Source organism: Dendrobates tinctorius, unplaced genomic scaffold, assembly GCF_039654945.1.
Source record: "Dendrobates tinctorius isolate UK_male_01 unplaced genomic scaffold, ASM3965494v1 ptg000070l, whole genome shotgun sequence".
In the NCBI taxonomy this organism is placed as follows: domain Eukaryota; kingdom Metazoa; phylum Chordata; class Amphibia; order Anura; family Dendrobatidae; genus Dendrobates; species Dendrobates tinctorius.
Window position 1 is genome coordinate 61,563,437 of NW_027361738.1, and position 26,275 is coordinate 61,589,711.

Genomic DNA, 26,275 nt, shown 5'->3' on the forward strand with positions numbered 1-26,275 from the left:
AATGGAGGAGACCCAAAAAGGTAGAGAAAAAAATCGTGAGTAGCAAATGATGAATGTCACGGTGGGAAATATTTCCGCAAAAAAAAAAACCGAATGATGATCAGAAGGAAACTGCAGCCACATTGTCCGCCGGGTCGCCCGTCACCTCCGCCTCTCCTCAGCGGGAGGCGCGGCCAGGTGCAGAGACACCTGAGGGACCAGCGCGCTACTGGGGCACTGACGTCACCAAGTCCGCGGTTTGTTCATGATGTGGGCGTGTCCAGGCCTGGGCAGCCGTTGTGGGCGGTGCCTATCATCGGGTGGGCGTGGTTATCGGGAGAGGAGGGAGTGACGCCGCGGGTTCTGGTGCCGCCCGCTCTCTGCGCTGCGGGATCCGGGATTGTGTTGCACGCCCAGCGCTCGGGCGGACTCCGTGCTCCGGTAAGTGACTACCGGGAGGAGGCTCCTGTCTGTCAGGCTGTGCGGGGGAGGCGGGGCGCCCGAGGCGGTGACAGGTTCCTGGCTCCGGGGATGGAGGTGAGAGATCAGGGCAGGCAGGGGATCATGTTTACTGCATGTCAGCAGATCGGCGGGGCGCGCACATGTGTCACCGCTGCCTCCGCCTGCTGCACGGGGGCAGAGACGCCGGCTGTACCGCGGATGGTGTGCATTGTCTGCTGCAGCTGCGTGCGGACATCATGTGTGCTGTGCTGCTACACTGTGCAGTGTTGTGTGTGCTGTGCTGCTACACTGTGCAGTGTTGTGTGTGCTGTGCTGCTACACTGTGCAGTGTTGTGTGTGCTGTGCTGCTACACTGTGCAGTGTTGTGTGTGCTGTGCTGCTACACTGTGCAGTGTTGTGTGTGCTGTGCTGCTACACTGTGCAGTGTTGTGTGTGCTGTGCTGCTACACTGTGCAGTGTTGTGTGTGCTGTGCTGCTACACTGTGCAGTGTTGTGTGTGCTGTGCTGCCACACTGTGCAGTGTTATGTGTGCTGTGCTGCCACACTGTGCAGTGTTATGTGTGCTGTGCTGCCACACTGTGCAGTGTTGTGTGTGCTGTGCTGCCACACTGTGCAGTGTTGTGTGTGCTGTGCTGCCACACTGTGCAGTGTTATGTGTGCTGTGCTGCCACACTGTGCAGTGTTGTGTGTGCTGTGCTGCCACACTGTGCAGTGTTGTGTGTGCTGTGCTGCCACACTGTGTAGTGTTGTGTGTGCTGTGCTGCCACACTGTGCAGTGTTGTGTGTGCTGTGCTGCCACACTGTGCAGTGTTGTGTGTGCTGTGCTGCCACACTGTGCAGTGTTGTGTGTGCTGTGCTGCCACACTGTGCAGTGTTGTGTGTGCTGTGCTGCCACACTGTGCAGTGTTGTGTGTGCTGTGCTGCCACACTGTGTAGTGTTGTGTGTGCTGTGCTGCCACACTGTGCAGTGTTGTGTGTGCTGTGCTGCCACACTGTGCAGTGTTGTGTGTGCTGTGCTGCCACACTGTGCAGTGTTGTGTGTGCTGTGCTGCCACACTGTGCAGTGTTGTGTGTGCTGCCACACTGTGCAGTGTTGTGTGTGCTGCCACACTGTGCAGTGTTGTGTGTGCTGCCACACTGTGCAGTGTTGTGTGTGCTGCCACACTGTGCAGTGTTGTGTGTGCTGCCACACTGTGCAGTGTTGTGTGTGCTGTGCTGCCACACTGTGCAGTGTTGTGTGTGCTGTGCTGCCACACTGTGCAAGTATCGTGTGTGCTGTGCTGCCACACTGTGCAAGTATCGTGTGTGCAGTGTTGTGTGTGTGCTGTGCTGCTACAGTGTTGTGTGTGTGCTGTTTTCATGTGTGCAGTGTTGTGTGTGTGTGTGCTGTTTTCATGTGTGCAGTGTTGTGTGTGCTGCTCGCAGACCTCGGACCTCTGTGTGCGGTACTATCCCCTGGTTACACCTGTGCAGTTTTATTTTTCTCTGTGCTTCGCTCACTCTGTCGTGCTGTAGGTGCCCGCTGTGGTCCCGTCCTGTGATCTAGGGGTGAGCAGACAGTATGGAGCTTGTTGTACTTGTGTCTGTGACTTTGTCCTTTTGGGGTGTGTGCACACACTGCAGTTTTTGTTGTGGATCCGCAGCGTTTCTGGCCCTGCATGTCCACAGCAGAATCTGCTGCGTTGTACAGTACCATTTTACTCTATGTAAATTGGAAACCGCTGTGCACACGCTGCAGAGTTTTTCACACGGTTTTGCTGCGGTTTCAACTCCGCAGAAAGAAATGACATGTCACTAATTTTCTGCGGATTCCGCTGCGGTTTCCCATCTCCTCCATTGTAGAGGTGATAAACCGCAGCCTAATCCGCAGGTTAACCGCAGGTCTTTTGACCTGAAATTTACCTGCAGAATTTACAAAATCCGTGGGGAGAAATCCGCAGCACCTAAAAACTCTGTGTGCACATAGCCTTGCAGTATAAATCTGCATCTGTTTCTGCGCCCTATGTTCACATCATGGCGGCCACAACACAGCACTCCTGGCCGGTGACCGCTGCTGCCGATGATGACTGTGTACAGTGTCTTGTAAAGTTTTCTACATGTCTCTATATCGCGTTGCTGTGTGTGTACAGTCACACGCGGGGAACAATGGCCGCCTGTCATGGTTTGAACAGGGTTCTTGCCCTGCACTCACAGGGTTAAGTGTTCATAGCCTCTTTCTGGATCTGGGAGGGGTATTTATACTTTCTCTGTAAGGCCTGTTTAACCCATCAGTTAAAATCCGCCAAAATGGCGGAAAGCGGATCCATAGTGAACTGATGTGAACGGATGCCACCGGAACGTTTTTTTTGACGGATCCGCGGAATGAAGAATTTTAAAGGAACCGCTTCCCGGGAAGGAGAGAGAGAATTTTGTCTGTTCGCCAATCGCCACAAATGATTTCAGGGTTAAACTCCCAGCTGACTTCCTTTCTCTGGGCATGCGCACTATAAAAGTGCGGATCCTGCATCACAAAAAACGTTACATGGTCCGTCCAGGCATCTCGGCGGACGCAAAAAAAATGGATGGATCCACCAAAAAACGGATCCAACGGATAGCCGTCCGTCAAGATCCGCCGGTAATGCAAATCAATGGGGAAAAAAACTGATCCGCCAAAAAAAAATGGCGGATCCGTTTTTTTTGCAAAAACGGCGGATTTTGACTGATGGTCAAAAACGGAAGTGTGAAACAGGCCTGACCAGGGTTCTCTGTCAGCTATACTGTTGTTCTGGTGTGTCTGACCCCTGGTGTGCGTGTATTCTGCGTTGCTTGTTTGATTCCCGTGTATGACCCAGTCCGTTCCCTCACTCTGTCCTCCTTCTCTCGTTTTGGTACTATTGCCTTCTCCGGTTCTGACCTCCTGGCTTGGCTATCGTTACTCCGTTACAGTTTGTCCCTATTGTACCGTCTATTGCCCGTTCTGGTTTTCTGATCTAGTGCTACATCCTGACTATCCATTCTGTCTAACCCTTTGTTACTGTATTGCTATCTCGTGCTTTGACCCAGCTTGATCTGGTTTCTGTCTCTGTGCCCCTTGGTAACAATGCCCTGTAGTTGCCTTTCTAGCAGTGTCCCTGCAGCTCCTGGCTCTGTGGCGCTGAGGCCACGCCCCCAGCAGTCACATGCTTCAGGTCCTGTGAGCTTGGAGCATGCATCGTCACCACTGAGACCCCGCTCCGCAGGTATCTTTGTGCACAATCTTTGTACTCAGGACACGCGCACTGGCTCAGTGAGCAAGTGCAGTGCGGGGTTCATGACACCGCCACAGTGTGACTCTGCAGATACTTGTTGGATATTTTTCCCCATATATTCAGTGACCGGTTTATGGATTGGCACTGGTGCCGGGTGACTAGTTGGCTCGTCTGTGCCTGGCCACTGCTGTATGTTAAACATAAGAAATGGAGTACAAGTCCAATTAGACAAAAATACAATTTATTTTATAAATCAAATTGATGTTAACATTACAACATATAATATATACAAAAAGGATCCGGTACTATGCTGCTTTTGTCCCCAAAAATATATATAAAGTGCTTAGTGCATTACAAAAGTGATGGGCCAATAGTTCCAAGCTCTATATTTAGAGAGGGTCACAAACAGGTGCGCAATTTGAATGAAACAACCCGTTATCCAACGCCATTGTGCTTACCCATAATCACTAGGAACAGGACAGGAGCACCGACGCGCGTTTCGCCTCTTTCTCAAGGTGACCGCACTAAGCACTTTATATATATTTTTTGGGACAAAAGCAGCGTAGTACCTGATCCTTTTTGTATATATTATATGCTGTAATGTTAACATCAATTTGATTTATAAAATAAACTGTATTTTTGCCTAATTGGACTTGTACTCCATTTCTTCTGTTTAATATACTATTTAGGAGTGTCCACAATAGATCCCGGTTTGGTCAGTACTATTCAGTGCATGACATTTATGGGTCTTTTATGGTCTTGTTCCACATGGTTTTGTTTTATATACCACTGCTGTATGTGTAGGGATTCGGGATTTTGGCTCTTTCCTTCCTGTCCTGGTCCAGCGGGCACAATGACCTCCTCTGCTGACTGTCGCTCGTGCGTGCTGCCTGGTATCTCACTACATGTGCTCCTACCATCCTGATATTTTGGTCCCTCGGTGATTGGTGCAGTCACCCGCTGTCATTTTTGTGCGTCCTCTGTGCACTGCTCCATGCTGTGTTTGGGAGTGGTGCGGGCATCACCTGGCATGGCGTAGAGTCCTCGTACCTGGTGTAAAGGCAACTGTTCTGCGGAATCCATTTTATATTGTTCCTGCACCGCTTCATCACTGAGATCCTCACCACCTTCCCTGTATGCCAATCCAGGCTTATTAGCCAACTGGGTGTGGTCTTTGAGAAGACATCAGCTAATAGGCATTCAATCTCCTGCGAGACCCCCTCTGGTGCCTGTGCGTTGCTTCACTATACATTGCTAGTATTGGATGGATGACATGTAAAAGATTAAAGAGATTTTTGGATGGTCAGGAGCGAGCGCTGGCTAGGAAATGTAGTCGGAAGCAGACATGGCCTGGAGTGGTGCATGTAAAAGAAGGGCTAGAGGTGGTGAAAATGTGCAAGCAGATTGCAAATAGATCCATTGCAAAAAAAAAGCAATTTTAACTGCCCTATCCTTTTGTTCCCTGGAAGATAAGCTGCCAACATAGTACGCCAGTTCCCGTCTTCCTACTGAAAAACACGTGCATGCTCATTCGCAGTGGGTGTGCACATGTATAGGGAGGTAGATAAATAACAATGGTTAATTGCCTGAACTTATAGGTTATAATGGGTCATATCTAAATTGTAGTAATGTGCCCTAAATCTTTTAATTACTTGGCTTTGTAGGATGCACAGAACATCAGACAGGGTGGCTCAGTGGTTAGCACTGGTGCTTTGCAGTTCGGGGGGGGGGGGTTCTGAGTTCAAATCCCACCAAGGGTAACCTCTGAAAAGAGTGTGTGTTCTCCCCGTGTTTGCATAGGTTTCATCCCAAACTCCACAGATATACTGATAGGGAATCTGGATTGTGAGCCCCAATGGGGACAGTGATGTCTGTAAAGTGCTGTGGTATATGATGGCGCTAGATAAGCAAGTAAAATAAATCAATGATAATCAGACACTTCATACACAGCCGATATAATGGAAATCTGCTGGTGAATCTCTCATGTGTGCGTAGATCAGGACTGAATCCATAAAATGTGTCACCTTTGGGTGCTGCACTGTATTTGGCATTACATGTTTACCAGTCGGCGCCAGGGTCAGGTCCGTGCTCTCTCTGCGCTCTTGTCTCGTATGTCTCGGGACGAGAGTTTGTACTTTGAACGTTCCAGTATTGGAAATCTGTTCCTGAAAGCCCCGTAGGTAGCCGCGGATGGTCACCTTTAATATGGGAGATCTGATCCCTACATGTGTTATTGGATATGTAACCTGTCAGGCCACAACACTTGAACTGCATCAATGTCCTTTATTTGATTAGTCCTATAAGGCCAAGTTCACATGAACGCCTGCAGACATATGAAGAATGTGTAGGACCTTATACGTCAGAGGCCTGTGCTGTATGGATACTACATCTGTCTGGATTTTATACACGTCCATCTATTTATATTATTTTTATTTGAAAAAAAAAATTCCGTTTTTTTTTCCCTATTAACCTTTAACGGTGCGGACATGAAACACGCGTTTTAGACGTATCAAAACGCACTGCTATATGCTTTAATGCGTAGTCACTTTTCATTTTTTGGGGGGTGCAAAAAAAAAACAAAAAGAAAAAGCGAACATGGTCCAAAAAGTGCTGGTAAGAGTGGAAACTACACATGCTGCCAGCACAGGGACTGTCCAATCATATCCAAAGGGAGTGACTGCAGCTTCTCAACCTGACTCAGTGAGTAAAGCTTTGGGGGACCTGTCTGGCTCCCTTAAATAAAATTGCACTATTGTTTGTCTGCTATCTTCATTTCTTCATTTACTTTCTGGCTCTCTTATTAGCAGTTTGTAGCCTGATCCAAGGTTCTGATTTCTTTTCTCCTGTGGGAGTGTCCCTCACAGCAATATAGGCTGGGTGTGAGCTTTGTGTATATCCATACAGAGCTCTAATACTGCTCTTTCCTTATTGTCTGTAGCCTGTTTTCTGTGCTCTCCTGGAGTTTCTTTCCCCTTTCCATTTTTGTTTTGTGCATGGCCTTCCTTCTGCTATCTCTAACATTGAGGGGAGCAAAAAAAAAAGGCTCAGAACCAGCAGCTCTAAAAGATTTGTAACATTTTTGCAGGGCATTTGGCTAAAAAAAACTTGCAGACATCCTGCAGCAGCAGAATGATGAACTTTTATAAAAGGGTTGTTCAACCTTTGGTCTCAAGTCTGCAGTCACCCTATGTGACTACAGACCTGTGAATCCTCACAGTGCGCTCTGTCAGGGTTCTCTGGTGCTGGGAATAGGCAGGTGCGTGACCACAAGTCTGTGATTTGCATACACGCAGTCACATACTGCCTAGACGTTTGCAGCCTTGCTCAATGCAACTGAATTGGTCAAGGCCAGATAGAGTGTAGTTAGAATGTAGCCAGAAGTATGCAAATCACATAGTTGTGGTCACATGACGGCCCACTCCTGCCACCGGAAAATGACTGTGCAAGCTGTGAGGGTTCACAAATCTGCAGTCACATAACGTGATAGCAGACTTGAACCCCATGCCTGGACAACCCCTTTAACAATGCAGGCAAAGGAGAAGAGGGTACAATATAGACTTGTTGGGTCTCTGAGCAGCTGGGTGATGATGACCCTATGGGCTTTCTAATGGGCCCAGCGGTGAGTTGTATGACTGATCTCTGCAGGCTAGTATTGTGATCTTCTGACTTATCTACTATCAATTTCTTTTTATATGCATTATTTGTACAAAAAATCTGTGGCTTTAACAAGACTGTAACTAATTCTTGTTTGCTACCGTTTTTTCCACTAATTTGTGCACACTGATGGCTTCTATTCTCTCGCCATTTTTTATTTTATATCCCTTAAGGGCTTAAATGGGTGAGATGGATCAGCCAAAGTTTACTAGAATGGGACATGCACTGAGATTTTCTTTTATCTGTTAAAATAAAAAATGAAAAATGTGACCGCCATGGGTCCGTGTGCTATGCATTGTACAGCAGGCATGGAGCAAATAGTGGAGGGAATCATTCCTAATAGGTTCGACTCTTGTTCGCTTTTTTTTTTTCTCCTTATGACAGTTTGCAGTGATCATATACGGTAATTTATTGAAAGGTAATATTTTCGGAAGTCCTGCAGCAGCTACGCCCTTGTGTGAGGGAACAAAAAAGGAGTTATCTATTCTTCCCAGCATGTCCATTCATGTAGATGATGTGCCTCTGATCTGCGGTGCACCTGCCTCTCCTCTCTGCTCTAGGGATGACCTCTCCTCTCTTGGGAAAGCCTGGCGTATTTACCAGCTGTATTTATATGCGACAGGCCTGTCATTTGTCACTCTTGTGAGCGCTTATGTATTTGCAGGCGATGTAGACATTATGTAGATTACATAACGCTCTGTTTTATGTGTGACTTGTCGGCTTCTTCCCCGAAAAAACACATTATGATTACACCCTGCGGGATTGTTGCTTTCCTCTCTACTGCGTCCTTGAAATGTGCTTCAGCCTCTATAGAGAGATCCGTGCGCCTAGAACCAGTGCCACCCTGTTAGCGGTGGTGGTTACCGAACGTGTGTGTGCGCACGGCCGGCCTATTCCTCTGCTTCAGGGTAGTTATGTCAGGTGTGTGCTCCAGGATTTGGGTTCTCTTGTATGGGTACTAAGGCCTTGTTCACACGTATGGTTTTTTTTCTTTTTTTTTTACAGATAAAACACCTACATATCATAGTTTAGCATCATGATCACATTTCTGCAAAAAAATTCAAGTCAATGAGTCCATAAAAGAACGGCTAGCGTCCGGATGCCATCTGTATTGCATACTAGTGCCGTCTTTTTTCTCCTGTCCAATGGGGGAGGAAAAGCGTAGGAATTTTTTTTTTTAAATTTATTTTATGCAATAAAAATGGATGCCACACTAATAAAAAGTACACACGGCCCAGAAAATGGATGAAATGTGATTATAAAAAAAAAAATTAAAAAAAATAAAACGCAGAAAAATTGACTTTTTTCATTAATTACAAAAAACGGACCAGTGATTGAGGTCATGTGTGAACATACCCCTAGTACCATGTCATACTGGCTGTTCAGGGGACTTGAGCATTTTTCTTATGTGTGAAGAGGGAATAACTTTCCAGCCCATCTGGACATTGACACAGATTACAATGACCCCATTAATGCCCAAATACTACCAATAGGAAATTGGTCATTATTGCTGCCTATATCACATCTGATATCACATCCTCAAGGGAGGTTAAAACTTCCCAATGGGTAAGCCAATTTATCCAGACATCCCACATTCCGGGCACGTATGTTGAAATCGAGGTCCCCACGTTCTGGGCACGTATGCCGAAATCGAGGTCCCTCACGTTCTGGGCGCGTATGCCGAAATCGTTCCTCACGTTCTGGGCGCGTATGCCGAAATCGAGGTCCCTCGCGTTCCGGGCGCGTATGCCGAAATCGAGGTCCCTCGCGTTCCGGGCGCGTATGCCGAAATCGAGGTCCCTCGCGTTCTGGGCGCGTATGCCGAAATCGAGGTCCCTCGCGTTCTGGGCGCGTATGCCGAAATCGAGGTCCCTCGCGTTCTGGGCGCGTATGCCGAAATCGAGGTCCCTCGCGTTCTGGGCGCGTATGCCGAAATCGAGGTCCCTCGCGTTCTGGGCGCGTATGCCGAAATCGAGGTCCCTCGCGTTCTGGGCGCGTATGCCGAAATCGAGGTCCCTCGCGTTCTGGGCGCGTATGCCGAAATCGAGGTCCCTCGCGTTCTGGGCGCGTATGCCGAAATCGAGGTCCCTCGCGTTCTGGGCGCGTATGCCGAAATCGAGGTCCCTCGCGTTCTGGGCGCGTATGCCGAAATCGAGGGCCCCTCGCGTTCTGGGCGCGTATGCCGAAATCGAGGGCCCCTCGCGTTCTGGGCGCGTATGCCGAAATCGAGGGCCCCTCGCGTTCTGGGCGCGTATGCCGAAATCGAGGGCCCCTCGCGTTCTGGGCGCGTATGCCGAAATCGAGGGCCCCTCGCGTTCTGGGCGCGTATGCCGAAATCGAGGGCCCCTCGCGTTCTGGGCGCGTATGCCGAAATCGAGGGCCCCTCGCGTTCTGGGCGCGTATGCCGAAATCGAGGGCCCCTCGCGTTCCGGGCGCGTATGCCGAAATCGAGGGCCCCTCGCGTTCCGGGCGCGTATGCCGAAATCGAGGGCCCCTCGCGTTCCGGCCGCGTATGCCGAAATCGAGGGCCCCTCGCGTTCCGGCCGCGTATGCCGAAATCGAGGGCCCCTCGCGTTCCGGCCGCGTATGCCGAAATCGAGGGCCCCTCGCGTTCCGGCCGCGTATGCCGAAATCGAGGGCCCCTCGCGTTCCGGCCGCGTATGCCGAAATCGAGGGCCCCTCGCGTTCCGGCCGCGTATGCCGAAATCGAGGGCCCCTCGCGTTCCGGCCGCGTATGCCGAAATCGAGGGCCCCTCTCCTTCGTCAGAGTCTAAGGTTGCTTTGCATGTTAGATTACTGTTTAAACTTGCCTGACCGACAGCTATCTCAGATTCTTCATACAAGTGCACACTCAGTTCGGGTGAGCATACATGTTTTCTCAGTAGAAAGAAGGCAGGTGATGGCTCATCTCCCATTGATCAAAACCTGCTCTCAGTTAAGCTACAACTACCTGATCCTTTTATCCCCCTTCCCCCAAGTCTGCCGTTGAAGGAAAGTCAAGATACCCTCCAACTCATTACCTGGTCCTGCTGAAGTTAGTGGTTTCACTTTCAACTAATATTCATCTGAGTATGGCCAGCTTAAAGGGGCTGTCCAGAAATAGAAAAACATAGCTGTTTTTCTTTTTTTTTTTTTCCAAAAACAGCACCACACCTATCCTAGTAGCTTTATTGAAGTGAACTGCAATACCACACGCTACCCGGAGACAGTTGTGGCACTATATTTTGGAAGACTTGCCATGTTTTTCTAGTTTTGGACAGAACTTTCCCCTAAAGATTGGTGTCACAAATGAAGACTTTCATTAAGGCCGATTTCATAGTTCCCAGATTCATGGACCAAGCAGCATGAACTGTTATGTGTGGGCCGGCTGTGGGTATGCTGACCTGACTTCTATGCGCCTATGGGGCTGTTGAGTAGAGGTCTGCCGGCCGGCCCTGACCTCGTGGTCCAAACTCTTATCGGGAATGTTGGAAGTGTAAAACCATCCTAAAGCCCATGTTGTGCCCGAGTCCTGTGTAGGGCGATATCAGCAGAGACCTCCAATATGAATTCATTTTCCTTGGCAGGCACTTACGTGGGCAGCGGCGCTGTCATTTGTTGTGTGCACATAATGAACCCATTAGTGGTGTCTCCCCGCGCAGCAGCTCCCGTTGTGCCAGATGAGCTCATGGTTTCTGGGCCATGCCAACCTTCCATTCATAAATAAATAAAAAGTGCAGCTATTAGCTGATCCGCCGCTGATACCGGGATCCCACTGGGATCGCTGCAGGAAGAGCTCCGTACTGGGAGCCGGAGTTTCCATTGTTATCTTAAGCAAACGTTAAGATAACATCTGATCACGGGACAATTACTATTGCTGCACCGTCGGGTTATGATTTATTGCTTTATTTGCCATGTGTTGGTTGCATTACCAGTATTCTGCACAGTGTGAACAGTCCCTTCAGCACTGTACCCTTCCTACCTGAAGCCTTATTGCCATCATGAATGGAGGGGCACGGATATATGAGCGATCAATACACGGTGTAAGCTTTAGTGGGGATAAATACCAAGGCCCCTGATTCTTCATGTGCGTTTTTTTTAAATTATTTTAAGGTACCGTAACTTTTTTTTTTTTTTTTGTCTTGTGACTTTCTTTGACGGATTCTCCAAAGCAGCACACGCAGGTTGATGAAGTTCTATTATTATTATTTTTTTTTTTTTTAAGACACCTCTTTAAAGCAAAAAAAATTGCATGGTCTTATTTATATGTCACACATTAGTTTTCAATAGCAGAAATGAAATTTTATATCTCTGGATCCTGTATAACGCACGCACGCACGCACGCGCACACACACACACACACACACACACACACACACACACACACACACTCACACACTGAAGAGCCCGGTGTTGCCTGGGCATAGTAACTAACTGCCGTCCCGCTCTCTCCCTCCGAAGCCCGGCTCTCCACCCGCCGTCACGCTTTCTTCAGGACTCTCTCCCTCTGCAGCCCCGCTCTCCATGTGCCATCCTGTTCTATCCCTCCGCAAAACCCCTCTCCAGCCGCCAGTGGGTGTGACTTGGCGCGCGCGCACACACACACACACACACACATCCTGTTCTATCCCTCCGCAAAACCCCTCTCCAGCCGCCAGTGGGTGTGACTTGGCGCGTGCGCGCACACACACACACCTTTATATATAGATTTTTTTTTTTTTTTTATCCATATGGAACTCCAGGATGCATTGCACAAATGCCGTGTGAGAAAGACATTAGGTCCTCATGTACAGTACCGTTAAAGCAAAACCAAAAACTTAAGGGCAGAACACCTGTTGGTATAAGTGTTCTGTGTAGGTGCGCATTCACACAGCAGCCATTTACAGACCAATCTAACCTAGAATGACTAGAAAAATATGAGGAGCATTGCACGGCGAATTAGCCTGTTTACCTTGACAAGCCAGAGCTGGTATGTCACTCTCCACAAATTGAAACCTTACCCCTTAGAAAAATATGGTAATTAATCATTGCTTTGCTTCCCCCGGTCTTTCTTTTCCTTGATGCATTGGTAAGGTCTCCCTTCGTGCGCGCTGCCATGTTTGTAGTCGGCCGTGTGGTCGTTACCGAACTTTCCATATTAGGCTGAGTTCACGCGTGGCGTTTTCGCGTTTCCGCGGCGGTTTTAACCGCGAAAACGAGAAAAATAAGCATCCCATGCATTCCTATGGGATTCTGTAATGTGCTAATGCTGCGGTTTTTACTGCGGCGGAATCGCTTTGCGGTAAAAAATGCAGCATGCAAATTAATTTTGCGGAATCGCGGCGATCCCGCACCCATAGGAATGCATTGTTCCGCTTAGTTCCCGCATGTGGCTGTGCACACCATGCGAAAAGTCAGCAGAACATTTGCGGATAGTACCCACGGTCTGGAGGAGAGGAGACTGTCCTCCGGGCTTTGGGTACCATATCCCTGTAAAAAATAGAATTTAAAATAAAAAATGGTGTTATTCTTACCTTCCGACGTCCCGCGCATTCTTCCCGCCTCTCTCCACGCTCCCGTTCCCAGTAATCCTTTGCGAAAATGCCCGCGATGGCGTCCGTTCTCGCGGGATCGCGAAGTCTCGCGGTCATTCGCGAGACGTCGCAATCCCGCAAGAACGGACATCATCGCGGGCATTTTCGCAAAGGATTACTGGGAACGGGAGCGTGGAGAGAGGCGGGAAGGCTGCGTGGGACGCCGGAATGTAAGAATAACACCATTTTTTTTTTTTTTTTTTTTTTTTAAATTATTTTTTTACATTTTATCTTTTACTACTGATGCTGCATAGGCGGCCTCAGTAGTAAAAAGATGGTCACACTTGTCAAACACTGTTTGACAAGTGTGACCAACCTGTCAATCAGTTCTCCAAGCGATGCTACAGAAAGCTTGGAAAACGCTAGCATTTTGCAAGCTAATTACGCCTGCAAAATGCTAGTTTTTCCACGGGAAAATCGCGGGAATTTAAAATGCGTTTTTCCCGCGGAATAGAATTCCGGAACTCTAGCGGTAATTTCCGCGAGAGTTCCGCTACGTGTGAACTTAGCCTTAGTGTGTAAAAGAGACAATAGCTGATTTGATTGCGCACCATATAATATCTTTTTTCCTGTGGTGGTGCTGTTGAAACTTGAGCACTTGCTGCCAGGTTTCCCCAGACTACTGCTGATTGATGGGGGGTCACGGGACCTTTCTAACTAGTAGACTTTAGTCCATTAAAGCTATTCTGGTGTGAAAGAGGTCTGGCTTGTATTTCTGCAGGATTAGAATGCAGTCTACCCGCCGAACGGTGACACAAAAACGGATTTTGTTTTGTACTGAGCCTAAATGACCATTTTTCCAGAGTGAATGTAAAGCATCTGAAGGCGCACAACCCCTTTATAGGACAGCTGTTACTATGTTCGCAATAGGGGACGAGATCCCTTTTTTAGTGTTTTTCTTTTTTTTTTTTTTTTCCATGTTAATTCTGCACCTTCTAAAATCCACTCAGGTCTTGTTCGCACGTTGCGTTTTTGTGGTGGTAAAAAATACAGCATTTTATACCCTGTTTCCCCGAAAATAAGACACCGTCTTATATTAATTTTTGCTCCGAAACTTGCACCGTGCCTTATTTTCATAAGGAACGCTCTGTAGCGTAAAACCAGTAGTCAGACATATAGACCGTTCAGCAGAAAAGCAGACAACAAATCAAAGTAACACACTACGGTACGGTACTGTAATTGCCTGACTCCCACACAGGGCCACAAAACATAAGGGCTCTAAAATGGCTCCCACACACTTTCTGGACACTGTACCGCTACCGTAACAATCACCCACAGCAGTTCATTTACCGTAGCAGCCCCATCATCATTTTGCAGCCCCAAATATTCCCATCATCCCATTGCAGCCCTCATAATCCCTTTACAGTCCCCAATACAGCACCCCCATCATTCTATTACAGCCCCCATCATTCTACAGTACTGCAGCCTTCCATCATCCCGGTATCCCACTGCAGCCTCCCATGTGTGTACCGTACACACACACACACACACACACACTTTCTTACTGGTTTCCTCCGCGGTGCTGCTTTCAGTGTTTTGGTGGCGCCGGAGCCCTGGGCCAATTACAGCTCAAGAACAATCAGAGGCTATGGATGACGTCAGCTGGCCCATGGTTCCTGCGCTGTGATTGGCGCAGGGCTCATGGGCGGAGATTGGCACACATCTCGGCTGTGATTAACTCCTGCGAACAGCGCTGCTGCAATGGCGGGCACCAGACAGCGGGAGCGAGACACAACTGCATGCCCCGTGCACAAAACAAGGTATGCCTTATTTTCGGGGGGGTCCTTATATTAGCGGGCACAGTGCTCCCCCTAGCATGCCTTATTTTCGGGGGGCGCCCTATTTTCGGGGAAACAAGGTAGTAGCAGCAAAGTGATCATCTTTAAACTTCTCTGCAGAGACAAGCGTGAATGTCTATGGGGAGGTTGTAAGATGGATGGGGGGGCAAAACGTGAATTTGACCCACCACTATAATGTGTATAGCTTACGCTGACTTGATATTTGCTAAACGATAGCTGTCACTGGGATACAGCGACAGAGAGGGACCAAAAGATTGCGGTGTTTGGTTACACGAACTCCTGCACCTATTAGAACCACTTCACCATCCTATTAAACGGTGCCGGTTTCCTTGCTCTCATGGCAAGGGTTAATCAGTTCAGTTGATCTCTTGGAGCTCTCCATCCTGAATTGTCTCAGCTGTTCTGTGTAGACCACTCCCCTCTGGTATATATGCTCATCACTGGCACTTGAGAGTTGCCAGTGATAGTTCTACTTCCTGGTTTGGTGGTGGAGAAAGTTCAGTGTTTGGAGTTAGAGATTTTCTGCAGATTTCTCTCACATTTGATTTTGCCTTTCTATACCCCCTGTTTCCCATTCTGTTGTTCTGTGAGTGTATTTGTATGATTATAGTTTTATTTTATTCTTGTCTGTTTTCCCCTGCCTGTCTGGTTTCCTGTACACTTTGGCCCCTCCCCTCCCTGGGTGGGGGAGGGATCAGATAAGGCTTAAGTTAGGTGCATAGATGGGTACGGACCCAATGTCTCCGCCATCTGGGGTAATGTAGGGGGGAGAGCGATAGACTAGGGCACCCCTAGTTTGAGGCATCAGGCAAATGCCCACAGTCTCCAGTCACTACGTGACAATAGCATATTGCTAAGATCTGATTTCTGGGTGTCTGAAGTCTGTCATCTCCATGATCCGAAGAATAAAGAAGCATATTATGAAATATCTTCGCAATATGCCAGGGAGGGAAATGCCCTTTTTAAAAGGACCAGTAACAAAGTCAAAAGTGGCCCATTTTCTCTTACTTTATTCCTGCTGCTATATCTGAGTGTTTAAGGTTTTTTTTATTTTTTCGTAATTTACGATATGGTTCCATAGATATAGACAGTTTTATTTTCTGCTACTTTTTATAGCTTTTACCTAGGGAACATTGGGTAATAATTTAGAGCAGCCTAAAGACACGCCCCAGAGGATCCTCTGAGCGACACCCCCCTTGACCAAGTCCATAAAAGCGACCACTAAAGAAAAATGCTATACGACAAGCTTGAAAAAGACAAAAAATGAATTCTCAGGGCGGCAGCAGCAGGCATAAAAAAAAAAAAAAAAAGACAAAACTGAACACTTTTGACCTTGTGACAGGTCCTCTTTAAATCAACTGATTTATCACATTGCCCTAAAAATACACATAAAAAGGAAAATCTTCATGTCCAAAGTAATGTAATGGCACTACCCGGTGTTCAGAGTGTATAGTATTGTACACGTCCACCTAATGAGCTGAGTTCTGGTAGTCATATATATTCAGTTACCCTCCCATTAGCCATTTCTCTGCTTAATGGCCCTCTTTGCATAACTCTGCCCTGCTTTTCAGGGAATAAAAAAAAAATCTGCATTAGTATGGCTGTGTAGCTGAGGAGACTTTCTACAAGGGAAATAAGGAGTCTCCTTCCCCCTCTGTCAGCTGCAAGAGAGGGAAGAAGACTCATTTTGCGCAGATCGACCCTATAAAATATATTATATGTACTGGAAAAACTGTGAAATGATTAATAGGCAACCCATTTAAACATGGCAAATCCATTGTGTGTAGTGATTTGTTTTTAGGACGCGGCTCCATCAATGTCTATGTATTATGCGTGATTGGAAAAGTTACCCTTTGACCTATCATCGCAGCGTTTTCATAGCTTCTTGTTTTCGTATTATTCTCACGGTTTTACATGAGTGGTGAAATTCTCATCACCGTCCCATGTTCCTCTGCTCTTTGATGGACTGCCGTTTTATTTCCTCTTCGCTGATTGTTTTTCTTCGGAGAGATGCCTTGGGCGCTGTCTGCCGCTCACATGCCAGTGCAGCAGATGATTTGCTGGGTTTCAGACCCGTTGTTCTCCATTCAAAGATATATCGATCATATAAGATGTACCGTAGTTTGAAGAGATGATGCCACATGAGAAGATTATTAAATCGGTGTATGAAATTTACTTATCAATGTCACGATGGGGAAAATGTGCAGGGCAGATATGGAGACGTGCTCACATTCAATTATGTTTAAAGGGAATCTGTCACCCCATTTTTCGACTATGAGCTGTCAGCACCGACATCAGGGGCTTATCTACAGCATTCTGTAATGCTGTAGATAAGCCTCCGATGTCACCTGAAAGATAAGAAAAAAGAGTTTGGGTACCGTTACACCTAGCGACTCACCAGCGATCCCGACCAGCGATACGACGCGGTCAGGATCGCTGGTGAATCGCTGGGTGGTCGCTAGTGAGCTGCCAAACAGGCAGATCTCACTAGCGACATCGCAGGGGACGGGGATCGCTACTTACCTGTCAGACGCGGCGATCCTGCGTCCTCCCGCCCGGCTCCACGCGTCGCTCGTCGGCACCACAGGAAGCGCCGCAGGAAGTGGCCGACGAGGAATGGTCCAGCAGCTTCTCGCGCGATCAGCGATGAGCAGCGGGGGAGCCGGTCGGAGGTAAGTATCATATGCAGCGATATCGCTAGCAATATCGCTGTAACGTCACAAAATCTGTGACTTTACAGCGATATTGCTAGCGATATCGCAGTGTGTAACGGGGGCTTTAGATTATACTCACCCTGGCATTCAGTCCGGTCCGATGGGTGTCGCAGTCCGGTCCGGCGCCTCCTATCTTATAACGGTGATGTCCTCTTCTTGGCTGCCTGTCGTGGCTCCGGCGCAGGCGCACTGCTCTGCCCTCATGCAGTGCGGAGGTGCCTCAAGAGGTCCAGCGCCTGCGCACGGCAGTAATCTGCTCTGCCCTCAACAGAGCAGAGCAGTGCGCCGGAGCCACGACAGGCAGCAAAGAGGACGTCACTGTTAGAAGATGGGAGGCGCCGGACCGCAACACCCATCGGACCAAGACCGGACCGCCTCCCGATGAGTATAATCTAACTCCTTTTTCTTCTCTTTCAGGTTACATCGGGGGCTTATCTACAGCATTATCTACAGCTCATAGTCGAAAAATGTGGTGACAGATTCCCTTCAAATGGGACTTTTGCAGAAACCTCAAGGTATCAATCGAGGGGTTCTGCCGTAACGCCAACTCCTACCAATATTATATTATGGACAGTGTTCCTTGCACGGGACCAGAGCGAACAATGTCCACATATGGTACAAAAAAGACCATGTATCCTTTTGGTGCTCACTATTTTACCGCATGTTTTTTTTTTTTCCCCAAGGTATTTGTGACAGTAAGGGGTTCTATCGAGGGCTTGTAGTGAATTGAATAAAAGAATATGGTGGGAAAAGATTAAATAGGGCAAATCTGATGACAAGTTACTTTATGAAGCAGAGGATCGGCCCCATTTAATCACTTTGAATGGCGCATCTGCTTCACACCTCATCCTCAGATTTCTGCTGTAGATCAATATTTTTTTTTCTTTTTTCAATTTAATCATCCTCAAGGCATTTTGAAGAGTTATGAGATTTGATAGTTCATTACCTTAGTTAGCTTTTTTTTTTTTTCTTTCCCCAGACACAGTTCTACAGTGTTCAGTTTATGCTCTTTTAGAAGCTCCTTGTAACTGCTGCTCCTTGACAGTATTTGTGCACTGTATTCAAACAGTCTGTGTAAAGGGCTTTCCCATAAAATGCTCAGTAATTGCAGCAGAAAAACTTCCAGCAAATACTATAGTGTTGCATTGAAAAATGCTGCCTAAAACACACGTGTTTACGCCTGCTTTTTCTCTAATCCCCTCCACGACAGCACACAGGAGGTTGCCTCCCCATCCTGATTAGGGACAGGAAACAAGAGGTTAAATAGCTCTCCCCTTCCTCTAATCCCCAGTGTTTTCCTGTCCCTAACAGGAATGAAGAGGTTCTGTGTGCTCCGTGGATGGGGCCGGCGAGATTCCAGAGTTTTCCCTTACCGTGAGCCGGGCAGCCGGGGTCGATCGTCCCACACCTTACTCCCCGTACGCACCCGGGACCCGCACCATCCTCTGGCGCTTCGGCAACGCTGGATGGTGAGTTGGACTGGGGGTCTCCCGTAGCTACCCAGCCCAGAATTCGCTCCCCCCCCACGTGCCGCATGCCCGTCTCTACTGAGCGGCATGCACCCGAAGTGACGCGCACCGCCGGGCCCGAAAGCGCGACGTCACTTCCTTCCTGCGTTCCACAGTGGAACGCACCGCCATCTTGGTGGGAAATTTAAATTTGGAAAAAAAAAAAAGAGGAACAAAACAGGTGGCGCCAGGAACGGAGGGGCAGCTATCTCATCCGATTGGATGAGGTAAAGGAAGCTGGATCTCGGTTCCTATTTAAGGACCCTGATGGAAGACGCCATAAGGTAGGACTAACGTCTGCATGATGGATGCACCTTCCCTGAAAGCTGCTTCTGCAGAGCCCAGCTCAAACCCTGGCCCAGTGAGTACACTCGGAAAAGGGTATATACCTTTTTGGTTTAGGACCCATCCTTAGGGGCCCCCTCCTTTTCTCTCTTTCAGGGAGACAAGGATCCTACACCAAAAACGGAAGAAAAACCTACAAGCCGAAAATGCGCCATCTGTAGGAAAAAAACTCTCCTCCGATTATAAACAGACATTGTGCCAGCAATGCACGGCAAAAATCGTACGAGAGGAACAACCTTCCCTGAAGTAAGAGGGATGATGCGACAGGAAATCCAGTCGTCCCGGGCTACCTTCTCCCAGTCATTCGGGGGGCCCTCAAGGAAGAGGAAATGCGCCCCTGAGGACATCTCAGATTCAGAACCTGAGTCATCGGTTTCAGCGGACTGGAGGGAAGAGGGTGAAGTAACCCCAACCCAGTCAGAGGATGATAAGAAATGGTTCTTCTCCTCAAGACGATATGGAGGAACTACTCTCAGCAGTCAGGAACACAATGGGAGTAGAAGAAGATAGGTCATCCTGCACTAAGCGGGGTGGTCTAATTGGCGGCCTGAAATCCAGGAAGAAAATGGTTTTCCCTATCCATGATAATATCCAGAGTCTAATCCTGGAGGAATGGGAGCTCCCGGTAAAGAAGCTAAGTATCCCGGGCGAAATGAGGGATCGATTTCCCCTGGACGAAGAAGCCGCGAAACCTTGGACGCAGATCCCAAAAGTGGATATCCAGGTAGCCAGAGTAGCTAAAAAGACTACGCTACCCTTCGAGGACTCCTCGCAGCTTAAGGACTCGCTGGACCGGAAGATGGATAGCCTACTGAGGAAGTCCTGGGAAGCCTCAGCAACTTCCTTAAAAACAAACGTGGCATTGACTTGTGTAACCAGGACCCTATACCTCTGGCTTCAGCAGCTAGGAGACCATATAAAAAGAGGCACTCCGAGGGAGGATCTCCTAGCTTCTTTATCACTTCTACAGGAGGCAGCCGCCTTCTTAGCGGACTCCTCGGCAGAATCGGTCCGTATTGCGGCAAGAACGTCCATGCTTTCCAACACCACCCGAAGGGCCTTATGGCTAAAAATGTGGAGTAGAGATATCCTATCAAAATCATGCTCTATACCATTCAAGGGCGAATACGTATTTGGCCCAGCATTGGACGAACTATTAGAGAAGGTGACCGACACGAAGAAAAACCTTCCCGAGCCGAAACCACCCAAGAAAAAGCCCCATCACCCACCCCAGGCTCAAACCCCGCAATACAGGGGTAAAGGTAAAACTGGACGATGGAGCTACCCAAAAGGCGGAAGAGGCAGGAATATTTTTCAAGACTCCCGTTCAGACAGATAGAAAATGACGACAAGCAGGTAGGGGGCAGAATCGCAGACTACTTCCCAAGCTGGCAGGAGATAACCACGGATCAAAGAATCCTAGACTCGGTCAGATGGGGAGAAAAAATAAAATTCTCCAGCCCCCCTCAAAACTTGGAAGTTGCATATCTTCCTTCAGCAAGACTTCAAAAAGTTCTACAATCCAGAACTGGAACAGGGTTAGGGCCACTACTCCCGGCTGTTCTTAGTAAAAAAAAAAAGCAAAAACCAAGTGGGAAATACGGGGTCATCATCAAACTGAAGAAGCTAAACCAACATGTCCGGTACCAACGCTTCAAGATGGAATCGATAAAGACCACGATACCACTGATTGGACGAGACTTTGCCATGGCCACCATAGATCTCCAAGAGGCCTATTACCACGTTCCCATCCATCCATCCCATTGGAAATATCTAAGGTTCGCAGTCACTCTAGACACAGAAGTACACCACTTCCAGTTCAGAGTTCTACCCTTCGGCATATCCTCAGCACCCCGAACATTTACAAAGGTAATGGCAGAAGTGGTAGCATTCCTCTGAGGGAAGGATATATGTGTCGTCCCCTACCTGGACGACCTCCTGGTCATGGCTCCCTCCAACACCATTCTAAGGCAACACCTACAAACAGTCCTGCAGACCCTGGCGTCCCTGGGCTGGATGGTAAACATGGAAAAATCAGACCTGAATTCCTCAACCAGGAAGGTCTTTCTAGGGATCCTCCTAGATTCCCACAGCCAAATATCCTTTCTTCCGCCCACCAAGCCGGTAGGCGTGAGATCAAAAGTTCGGACTCTAAAAAGTCAGAAAACAGTGACCATAAGGTTTGCCATGTCAACATTGGGATCAATGACTTCTTGCATTCAAGCGGTCCCCTGGGCCCAGGCCCACTCAAGGATACTCCAGAGTTATATCCTATCCCGCTGGAACAAAGACCCAGAGACCCTCAATACGAGAATCTCCCTTCCCCCAGCACGTAAAACTGTCCCTCAACTGGTGGCTCAACCAGGGAAATCTAGCAAAAGGGACACCCTGGATCCAATATCTCATGACGTCCATCACAACGGACGCCAGCAAACGCGGCTGGGGAGCTGTATCGCCTCAGGGAGTCTTCCAGGGACTCTGGCCCAGAGACATGGAAAGACAATCTTCCAACTACAGAGAACTGAGAGCGGTAGAAGAAGCCCTAAAGGCAGCATAAATATCAGTCCAGGGAACCCATGTCCGAATTTACTCGGACAATATGACCACCGTGGCCCATCTACGTCATCAGGGCAGCACAAAATACGGAAGTCTGCAAAAGGTGTCAGCACGGATATTCAGTTGGGCAGAACACCATCTCCAGTCCCTTTCAGCTCTCCACCTAAAAGGATCCTACAACATTGAGGCAGACTTCCTAAGCAGGACAGACTTGGATCCAGGGGGATGGAGCCTCAACCCAGAGGTAGACCTATTTGCGAACCGGGAGAATGCAAAAACAAAGCATTACTTCTCCATAGGTCCAAACAAGAAACACTCAAGGGTGGACGCCTTCGCTCACCTGTGGAACTTTGTACTGGCATACGCCTTTCCACCAATTCCCCTAATACCGAAAACTCTGCAAAAGGTCAGGACAGATGGGGTCAACACTATCCTGATCGACCCCCTCTCTGGCCAAAAAGGAGCTGGTTCGGAGCCCTAAAACTGATGAACTCAGAGCGTCCCCTGATCTTACCCGTGGACCGCGACCTTCTACATCAAGGTCCCATCCTTCACTCTGCTCCCCACTGCCTAAGCTTGGCAGCCTGGTTTCTGAAACCACAATCCTGAAAGCCAGAGGCCTCTCAGATGCAGTGATATCTACCTTACAAAAAAGTAGGAAACCAATCACCAATGCCATATATTCCAAAATATGGATGACTTTTTCAGCATGGTATAGATCCCTTCCACCCCAACTTAACAAAGATCCCAGACTTCCTCCAAGACGACTTATCCAAGGGTCTGAAACCAAGCACCTTGAGGGTCCAAGTATCAGCCCTAAGTTCTTTCTTCGATCAAAACCTAGCAGAGCATCGATGGATCAAGAGGTTTATGTCAGCAGAATCCATCCAAACAAATACAGCATGATCCCAGCATGGGACCTGAATACAGTACTAAAGGGTCTAACGAACCCTCCATTTGAACCTGTCGACCAGGCCCAGATAGATAAACTATCCTGGAAAACAGCACTACTCGTAGCCCTTAAAACGGCAAGAAGAGTGGGCGAAATTCAGGCTCTGTCCTTCAGAGAGCCGTAAGAATTCTGGACGATAGAATAATTTTCCAGCTAGACCCCTCCTTTGTGCCAAAAGTGTCTTCAGATTTCCACAGATCCCAGGAAATAATACTGCCCTCCTTCTGTGATAACCCGAAGGATGAGAGAAAAATGGGATTCCATTCACTGGACGTCCGACGAGCAGTCCTGATCTATTTGGAAGTGACAAAACTCTGGAGGAAAGATCAGAATCTCTTTGTTCAATATGGCGGCCCGAACAAGGGGAAAAAAGCGTCCAAAAGCTCCCTAGCTAACTGGATCAAAAAAAGCAATCACGGCCGCTTTTAAAAACCAGGATCTACCTCCTCCAGTATCCATGAAAGCCCACTCCACTAGAGCTGTCTCCGTCTCCTGGGCAGAAAAAGCTAATGCATTCATTGAGCAGATCTGCAAGGCTGCGACCTGGTCTTCAGTCCATACCTTCACTAAGCATTATAGATTAGATCTTATGTCAGTACGAGATCTAGTTTTGGCAGGAAAGTCCTGCAAGCCGTGGTCCCTCCCTAAACCATTATTCTTTGGTATACCTCCTGTGTGCTGTCGTGGAGGGGATTAGAGAAAATAGAACTACACTTACCGGTAGTTGGGTTTCTAAGACCCTCCACGACAGCACGGGTAATCCCCCCCCCCCTCCCCAACAAAATTTTGTTCATGTAACTTACGTGAATTAATATTTCAAGCATTCACTCTGTGGTCCTTGGAAAACACTGGGGATTAGAGGAAGGGGAGGGCTATTTAACCTTGTTTCCTATCCCTAATCAGTATGGAGAGGCAACCTCCTGTGTGCTGTCGTGGAGGGTCTTAGAAACCCAACTACCGGTAACTGTAGTTCTATTTTTACACTTTTTTTTCCCCATTCATTTGAATGGGTGAAAAGTGCTGTAATAATGCAGAAAAAATTGACACGCTGCATATTTCAACCTGCCTCAAATCCTGCCAGAAAAAAATAAGCATCATGTAATAACTTGAAATTTCAAAAATATTAAAATGTGAGTCCTCAGTGGTTGATACCTTTTTAATGGCTACCTGAAAGGATGTTAACAAATTGCAAGACTCTCTTCATCAGGCATAGAATAATACAAAATCTGAACATTTATACACAACACAGCACAGGAATAATGCAATAGATAAGACCAGTGACGTGAAGCAGAACTATTGTGTTATTCCTGTGTCCTTTTGTGTATAAATGTGACTCAACCACTAACGACTCTAAAATTCTAATATTTTTCTATCTACTGGTTAACACGGTACAAGGATATGTATTTTTCCTGCATGCTGTTTCAGAAATTTAATTAAATTTGCTGGTGCTGTGAAGCACTGTTTTTTTTTTTTTTTTTTTTTTTTTTTGTGTGGAAAAACGCAGTAAAAACCCAAGATATGATGAATATTCCCTTAGACTATGAGGAAGGAGCAGAAACTCCTACACAGACTGAATACAGAGTACAAATATTACCGAGGAGCAGCAGTTAAAAAGAACTTCTAAAGGAGCTTAAACTGAACATTGAATCAGCAACTCCAGTATAGAATTTGGGTGAGAAGGAAGCAAATTAAGGTGATGAAGTACTGATATATCACAAAAATTCGCAACTTTGCAAACCTGGGTGTATAGTTTAAAAAATTAAAGTTTAGTGTCAAATTTGCAATGTGCTGATGCTGCATTTTGCAGTGTTACATTTTCTGATTTTGGCGCTTATCTGTCAGCTCTCTGGCATCTTCATTAGTACAAATAATTGTAGTAATTGCATATTCCGGTCCTTGGAATTGCTCATTATCGCCTTCTTGCATGGCCTGTTTCTCACCCCCTCCGTGATTCTAGCCTGTACACCATACACAGCCAGCGTAAGCTCTAATTGTATGGACTCCTCCAGCTTTCCACCAACTTTCTGCTTCTCCTGGAGACTGATCTTATCTCCTGATGATCTTGTTGAGGGCGATGGAGTATAATTCACTCCTCCACCAGGATACAGTGAATCACATCCCCGCTGCAGCTTCTGTCACTTTTTTTACCCTGCTCGTCTCCCTGCACAAGGGAAGAACGGCAGAAATCCACCGCTAATCAGCACAAAAAAAAATCTATAGAACGGAGCAACTGATTATAATCCGCGCGCTCATAACTGAACCTGACAACTTTTGAAAATATGGAGATCAGTGTTAGCCGAGGAATAGCCGTCAATCGCTGCCACCGACACAGACGATACCAATTTAATATATTAATGATTTGCGTTATGTGACATGTTTCTCAAACTTGTCATACTGGAGAGATCTGCATTGGACTCTTTTCAATCTCTTTCACACAAAACATACACATATATAAGACAAATAATCACAAAATGCCGTTTTGAAATTAAGGTCTTTATTATCAAGGGTAAAAGAAATCCAAACCTACAGTGCCCTGTGTGGGGGAAAAAGTGATTGTCCCCTCCACCCCCACCCCGTTTAAACATAAATTAACTGTGGTTTATCACGTCTTTGGGAAGCAGAGTTCAAATTCCCCAGCCGCACCCAGGCCTGATTACTGCCACACTTGTTGTCAATCAAGAAATCACTTAAATAGGACCTGCCTGACAAAGTCAAGTAGACCAAAAGATGCTCAAATGTAAGACATCATGTCGTGAGCAAACGAGAAACCAAGTATTTTGAGATTTATCATTCTGGAAAAGGTTATAAAGCCATTTCCAATGTTTTGGGACTCCAGCGAACCACTGTGAGAGCCATTATCCACAAATGGCAAAAACATGGAACAGTGGTGACAGGTCTTCTTTTAAAGCCTTAAATTGGATCTCCAGGATCTTAAATGGCTAATAGTGTTTTATAAAGTGATGGCATATGTCATAGGGTATACTATATTTTTATGATTGGTGTGAATTAAGTGGCTCATTATCTTTCTTGTCCCTGCCCTGTGCTCATGATTCCAGTTTTCTGACTTACAAGGTCTGTGCAGCCTGCTGAGGCAGTGCTCTCTATAGTAGACCAGTTTTGTAGCTAAAAAGAAATAGAAAAATGGCTAATTATGTTTATGAACTAAGTCTGCAGAACTCCTTTTTTCCAGGTCAGACTTTAGGCAGGCTGAGACACACTGACGCTGTGATTCTTCATTAGCACTTTTACTCCTGGACTTGTACAGAGAAGATTGCACCATGTATAGAAATAAGATAATGGAGGATGGTTAAATGTAGTAACGGCTATGACTGTGCCGTATCACATGTATGGCGGTGTGTTATACTGTCATGTGGGATATTAAATTACTTGTTCTAATCAAATTTCTTCAACATTTCCAATGTTTTTTCCTTTGGTAATGATTCAGATTTGAAAGGCGTTTTCTTGTGTGTTCTGCGGAGTCAAGTTATTAATCTATTGCATAGTAGGACTAGTCTTTACTGTATTCT

At 47.2% G+C, this 26,275-nt stretch overlaps 1 protein-coding gene across 5 annotated transcripts in view; it reads left to right on the forward strand.

Annotated features, from left to right (window-relative positions):
* The first annotated feature begins 268 nt into the window (after positions 1-268).
* The window catches only part of MPP7 (MAGUK p55 scaffold protein 7), a 434,998-nt gene continuing 408,991 nt past the window's right edge, over positions 269-26,275 (forward strand). For 2 of the 5 annotated variants that reach the window (XM_073581725.1, XM_073581727.1), the window contains exon 1: positions 302-516. The gene's annotated coding sequence lies outside the window, so the exon portion shown is untranslated. Of the gene's footprint in view, positions 517-17,804; positions 17,903-26,275 lie in introns of all 5 variants that reach the window. The other 3 variants (XM_073581724.1, XM_073581723.1, XM_073581726.1) reach the window with 3 other exon arrangements.